Here is a 6,689-nt window from a genome sequence, read left to right as displayed (position 1 = left end):
GCAACACGACCTGCCTTATTGTGCTTGTGATGTTTGGTCGGGACTAAGACAAGCAAACTGCATGCTGCTTAGTCACTCAACTTTAGACGGAACGAAAGAAAGAGGAAAACTGCATATTGAAGACACAGAATATACTTTATTCACAAATTATAAGAACTGCATTCAGAAACAAACATTTTAAATCTTCCATATACAATTATCATTCTCACTCTTGCATTGCGTAAAACAGTCCTCGCTAGGCACACATTTAAATATCGAGGTTAATTTTATTGTGAAAATTTTATCATTATAGGGTCACGCACAACTAATTCTCAAATAGAATAAGCTTCCGTCTTTGTTGTACCATTTCTTGTGGTTATTTTATTTCCACCCGCCTTGTTTGCAGGCCTTATTGGTCTTCATAAAATACTGAGATAATGGTGAAAAGTAAGTAAAAAACGAGAGGCCTACTCTCAGTCCTAAAGGAAAATATGCAATTAATGGATTGCGGTAGCATGGAGTAAACAGGCAGCACAATGCACTCAAATAACATTTGAATTGGCCAAAATGCAGGGTTTAAATGTTGATAATGTAGGCAAATAAGTCCTAGCTACGCCACAGGTTTCTTTTTACAAGGGTTCGGTCAACACAAACATACGTAGATGTTCAACAAAACAGAGCTTCATGAATAAAAAATAAATAATGAGAAACATCTCAGGCCTTCAAGGTCTGCAATTTTCGGTCGTTCTTGGCGTTGCGTAATTTGTCGTTTTCTGTGCGGCACAAGTTGTTCAGCAGTGTATTCGCTGCAGCACTTACAACATGCCCCATTACCTCCTGTGCAGGATGACCGAAATCACACACATCGACATCCTCAAAGTCATGAAGGGTAGCGAACACAAGGTCGACAAGAGTATATTTCTGCCTAGGAAGGCTGAAAAATCGTACGGCATATTCTGCTGTCCTGAGCTTGTCCAATATAATTTCAGTAAAGAGTACAGCAACTGCTCGTGGGAACTTCAGGCCACCCCTTGTCATCTTCGTGATTAATGCATTCTCAGGGTCATCTAGATCGACGTCTTGCATCACAAGGCTTTCACTGCAAGATGCGCATGTCAGCTTTTTTTAGAGCTGCATGGGCACAATAGCCGGCAACATAGGTTAGTGCCGGTAGCCTTGACGTTTTTTTCTCAATGTCGGAGTCGGTCACAGTGACTTGAAACTGGCCGTTTCCTGAATGTACACTTGTCTCCAACGTGTTCGCGCTCGGTGGCAGTAGAATGTCCAAATCTGGCAGGTCCAGAACCTTCTGCAAACGCAATTTGTTTTCAGATTCATATATCTGCCTTATAGACACGTGGTAATTGGCACCACACAATTGCCGGTACTTTCCAAAGCGATCCTCTAAGCTATCAGTTTGAAATTTGCCCAAAAGAACATACTCGAAATGAAGCTCTTTGAGACAGTATATGGCAAGTTCGTGCAAGGCATGGGTAGTGTGGCTGAAAGCTATGTGCGTTTCACGTGTCAAGCGGCCATTGTCATGTTCGAGGCTTCTCCAGTAATCAAGCCATTGAACTATTCTCTCTGAGAATTCTAGTTGAGGACATGACGATGAAACTATTGGACCTTGCAATTGATCTCGCAACCGCTGTCCTTTTCTTGGCGTCTTGACGTTAACAATGTTCCACCAAGTCAAAATGGTGTCGACATATTGAGAGGTTTCCTTTGCATGCTGGAACGTTGCAACACTGAAAGCAGCAACAGTAGATGAGTTAAAAATCTTTAGGGCCAGTTTAACATTCTGCCGTTCCATGTTTGAGGGGTTCAGTGCCTTCAAAGTGAGCGTTGGTGCTAGCTTCAAGAGCTCATGCTTTTCAGCTTCGTGCAGCTGGCATAATACCTTGAAAGATGCTGTAAGTATCTTTGGTTCAGCCTCATCACTCTTCGGTTCAGGAAAGTACATGCATTTGCCAATGTTTCTTTGATTCAGCCAGTTATTTCTTATACACTTTAGTATGTGAACTGGGTCCACCACAAAAAACAGGGGTCGTGATGGGTCAGCAGGATGCTGGTAAACAATGCTGACACTTGCCGGCTTAGCGAAGTAGGACATGACTTTTCTGTTTATGGAGTTATTGTCCGAGATCACTGCGATTATTCTAAAACCAGATGCCTCTAGATCAAGAACAATCTTCCGAAGGAAGTCGTGCAGCGCCTTAGCATCGATTTGTGCCACAGGAAGGATGTGTACAACATCCTTGTTTGAAGAAAGCAGGCTCTGTATCATAAATACGTGGGCAGTTTTTGCTGCAGTCGATGAATTTACCGCAGCACCAGTAACCAACCCAGCCTTGTAATAAAAAAATGATTGAAGGTGAATCTCATCAATCATTAACGTTACAGTCTTTTCATGCTCTTTATATGTGCTTACAATACGCTTTGCATAGGAAAGAAAGCTACATTCTTGCTGCTCCGTTTCAGGGCGTACATCGTACGATGAACACAGTCTTCTGATCGTATCAGGATGCGGCATCTTAAGCTTCATCGAACTTCTCAGGAATCTATATGCATGAGGTGAAATTGTGAACAAAAGGCTAGCAAAAACCAATAAATCGGGGGGATATCGGCCAGCATCATTCAAAACAAGATCAACTTGACTCTTCAAGAATTTAAGCACTTCAAAATGCCATTCTTGCAACTCGCATGCGAAATGTTTTCCACTTACTTCCTCTAGCAATGTCGAAACCAATGTCAGTAGATTACGGGCCTTTTCAGAACGCTCAGTGCTGATATCCGTACGTGTCTGTTCGATCATGTGTAACACACTTTTCAAATCTCTCAAGTCGCACAGCTTTTCAGGAACTAAAACATCACCACACTTCCTCACACCCGTTTCACCAAAAAATACTTCGACGCGCAGGTCTGTGGACACGATCACGGAAGTACGGACTGCAGGAGCAGATTGAAGTGACAAGTCCAAAAAGAAAACCTTGGAGCCCTTGTTCAAAACTGTCCAGAAGTCCGAACACTGAAAGCTTGGCAAGGCCTTCAGCAAGTCCGCAAAGCTACCAACCAGATTTTTGGCGTCCTCTTCTGCTTGGGTTTGCTGAGAAAGCATTATTGCTTTTTGCAAATATGTGGCTTCCAAGCGCGCTCTTTTGGCAGCCGGCGCTTCTCGAACGCACACTTGCGGACGCGATAAACAGGCAGGGCAATTGGGAAACAAGCTCGGAACTGCAGTTTTCTTCAAACGAATGTTTTTCATGGCAACTTCGACCACTTTTCCTGTCTTGACGTCCGTGTAAGATGTCGTCTTCAAGTAATCCGATGGCAAGAAATGCTTTTCACAGAGCTGAAATAAAAAAAAAAAACAAGCCGTTACAGGTATGAAGCTCGACGAAAATGTTGAATTTACAAGCGCGTCGACAGGTGCAGAGACCCATCTATTGTGCACGCGTGCACGAATGCATTGCGCACTATGCTGACGAAACCTATTCGTCTGGAAACCCAGAATAAAAATAGAGAGAAGAAATACTTACCACTGTGTACTTCGTTGGCGAGAAGTCCTTCCGAGGAACTGCTCTCGTCCATGCTTCCCGAGTGGCTCGGTCAGATGGGAACTTGTGCACTCGGACACTTTGTCCTCCGTCATAATTGGAGTTGCAGTTTGGTGCGCAACAACAGCCAGGCATCGTTGCGCTTCTGTGTACGACGAACCACGCACAATCGAAGAAAAGCAATCGCGTTTACGGTGCAGCATGCCCCACCAAAGCCGACAAGCAAATGCTCCACGCGTTGCCACTCTAGCGTTGCAGCCACGGAGAAAATTTGTTTTCAGAACGCGCGCCGGGTTCTAGAAACGCAGCGCTCCCCCATCCACCGCTACCATCCGACTCTCGTGACGTATTGACAAGGGAGAGGAGGTCATGCGGAGGCCTTACATTTTTTTCTAGGCGGCTTTGGTCGGGCCAGAGTCCTTCCAGTCCTTCCATGTTTTTTCTGGTCACGAAACTGCCGCCTCAGTTTCATATAGCGCCAGCGCCCGCCGCTAGAGGCGCAACCGTGCATGAGAGGGCATGCGAACGCCGCTACCGCTGTGGTTGTGTGTGGGGCAGCCTCGGTATTCTAGCTTTCTCAACTTCCTCAACGATCGCTTTACTCTCACGTAACTATTTTTAACATTGAATATGATTAAATTACTGCCTGAACGTGTCTTCGGCGATGATATGAGCGCACGGGACGAAAAAAAAAAAAAAGCCGCTCATAACATGGAGCTTGCGGCGGTCTCAGACCGAAACAAAAAAAAAATCTGGAATTTTAAGAGCCAGAACCGCGATACGATTATGAGGCACGCCGTAGTGGGGGACTCGGGATTAGTTTTGACCACCTGGGATCCTTTAAAATGCACCTAAATTTAAATAAACGGGTGTTTTGCATTTCGCCCCTGTCGAAATGCGTCCGCCGTACACGGCCGGGCGGTCTCGGTCCGGATTGCTTCGTCATCACCGTTCGCCTCAACGCTTCGGTGGGCTCCGCTTTTTAATATTTGCCTTAAATTAAACACCGCGCATTCGCAACAAAACGCCAGTGGTCCCACTTATCACCAGATGAGTAAGCGCCAATTCTCCGTTGCGCATGGCGCCAGATTGTTCGCCGAGCACAGCTGTTCAGTTTCTGTTAAACAGTGGCAGAGAAGGACTCTGTGGGCAGTATCTTATAACGAGATCAAAAGAATGAAATTGCTATTGCAAAGGGCTGCTACCGTAGAGTACTTAATGACAAAGAAAAGGGAACTGAGCTGCTCCATGCGCTTAAGATTTCTTGCGAAGCGATGCCATTTCTGAATAAGATTTAGGTAGAATTAATGCAAGACGAACTTCGCTACTAAATGTCTTCGGTGCGGCTTTTAACAACAGATTAAGGCGAACCTGAAGTGTTAGGACCTGCACAGTTGAATATAGCTGTAATTAGGCAATTGCCTTAGCAAGCAGTCGTTCAGAAGCGTCAGTAAGCCCAGCACTTATCCACGCTGCTCGTGGTTTCGACGCAGAAACGACGAGACTAGGTATTTCGGTTCTTAATTCGCAACTATTTACTATATGTTAAAATGTTGCAATCACCGGTCCTGATATTCTTATCATAGTCGAAAAATGAAAAAAAAACACCTTTAAAATTCGATTAAGAAAAGAAATAAAACGTGTTGGTGCAAAAACAAAATACAAGCACGATCATTTATTTATCATGTAAAATAAGCGGAGGGAAATACAGATAGCACAGAGGCGTCCGGTCATAAATGGTCCACCATTCACAATGCAAGAAGTTTGTTAAAAGCATGACATAATACGCATAAATAAATAAGATCAAACGTGAGAGGTATGCATTGGGAGGCAGGAAACAAACACCAGCAAACGAATGGCAATAAGTACAGAATGCATAGTCGATTGTTTCTATATACAAGCAAGTGTAAAGCATAAGCATTTCATAACACACGGCTAAAGAACTCTCAAACGAACACAAGTAGCCACATCACAAATACAGCATTTTTTTTTAAATGGCTTGTTAGAGATACCACCTTTCTACTTCTTCAGCTGTTACTTAAACATGCAAACAAAACTTGCTCAGCAAATCACAATACAAATGTAGCTAACGGTGTGCTGATAACCTTCTTACTCATAGCAGCTTATAGACTTAAAAGTACGTGCAATTGAAGAATTGTAGCCCACCAATAGCCAAGACTAAAGGACAATGGAAAATAAAACAATGCATATTATTCTGTTTTAACACTTGCATTTAAAGGAATTCTAATGCTATACCTTTATAGATGGTCGGGGTAAGGGCGCTATTGCTGTGAACTACTCTATCCTGGTATAACACAAATTGAGGTTGCAACAAAGCATAAAGCAAATGTGTTTTGTCATCAATGCCCTGATCAGATCTCACAACACCCTTATTCTCCTTCATCATCAGCATTGCAATTTTTTGTAAGTGGTCACCTTTACACGATAATCGTGATACCTACTGCGTCCCTTTAACTGGTACCGCTTCAACTGGTTGGTTTCCTACCACCCCCTGCTGGACATGAAGCTCGCCCCTTTGCTGTGACGATGTCCGAGGCGTCAAAGTGTTTCGCGCACACACGTGTATACTTCGATTCGAAATTAAAACCGCCACTTCCCTGCCGCGGTATGGGCCGCTTCCATTTCTCGCGCTGCTCCTTGTTATTAGGTAAACAGAACAACGACACCTTTTCGGTCGTGCCCTTGTTGCCAGAACGGCACCCAGGCACGCAACACGTGTTCGGCATCGTTGTCCCACCCCGCCACTTCAACCAAACAGCCCAACACTCGAAAAATAGCGCAGCACATGCACATAACGCACCCGATCACTCAGCTTGCCTCGCACTGCGCGCGCGTTTCGGTACGCGAACGATGCCCTCTGTGGCACAGTGGCGCCGCGTCGCGGCACCTTTGGGCAGTATATGAACCTCTCCCATAGCGTGACGGCGGAGTTTCGTGACCAGAAAAACATGGAAGGGCTCTGGTCGGGCTGAGTCACTTGCGTTTCACGAGATAGCGATAACGTGGCCTAGAAGTGATATGAAGTGCTGTGCCACACGTGTCAAACATGATTCGTTCTTTTTATGTTACGTCATAGGCAAGCAGCCTATATATATAGTTCGCTGTCACTGAAATAAAACAGTGCGGTAC

At 44.6% G+C, this 6,689-nt stretch overlaps 1 long non-coding RNA gene across 1 annotated transcript; it reads right to left on the bottom strand.

Annotated features, from left to right (window-relative positions):
- Positions 1 to 2,635: 2,635 nt before the first annotated feature.
- On the bottom strand, positions 2,636 to 3,726 carry LOC135916554 (uncharacterized). Its single transcript, XR_010568972.2, has 2 exons — positions 3,522 to 3,726; positions 2,636 to 3,334 (listed from the first exon to the last, which is right to left on the bottom strand). It is a non-coding gene; the product is annotated as an uncharacterized lncRNA (long non-coding RNA).
- Between the last annotated feature and the right edge of the window lie 2,963 nt (positions 3,727 to 6,689).

The sequence above is a fragment of the Dermacentor albipictus genome, chromosome 1 (genome assembly GCF_038994185.2).
Source record: "Dermacentor albipictus isolate Rhodes 1998 colony chromosome 1, USDA_Dalb.pri_finalv2, whole genome shotgun sequence".
Taxonomy (NCBI): domain Eukaryota; kingdom Metazoa; phylum Arthropoda; class Arachnida; order Ixodida; family Ixodidae; genus Dermacentor; species Dermacentor albipictus.
The sequence above is the reverse complement of the archived record's forward strand: the minus strand, read 5'-3'. Positions and strand labels throughout refer to the sequence as shown.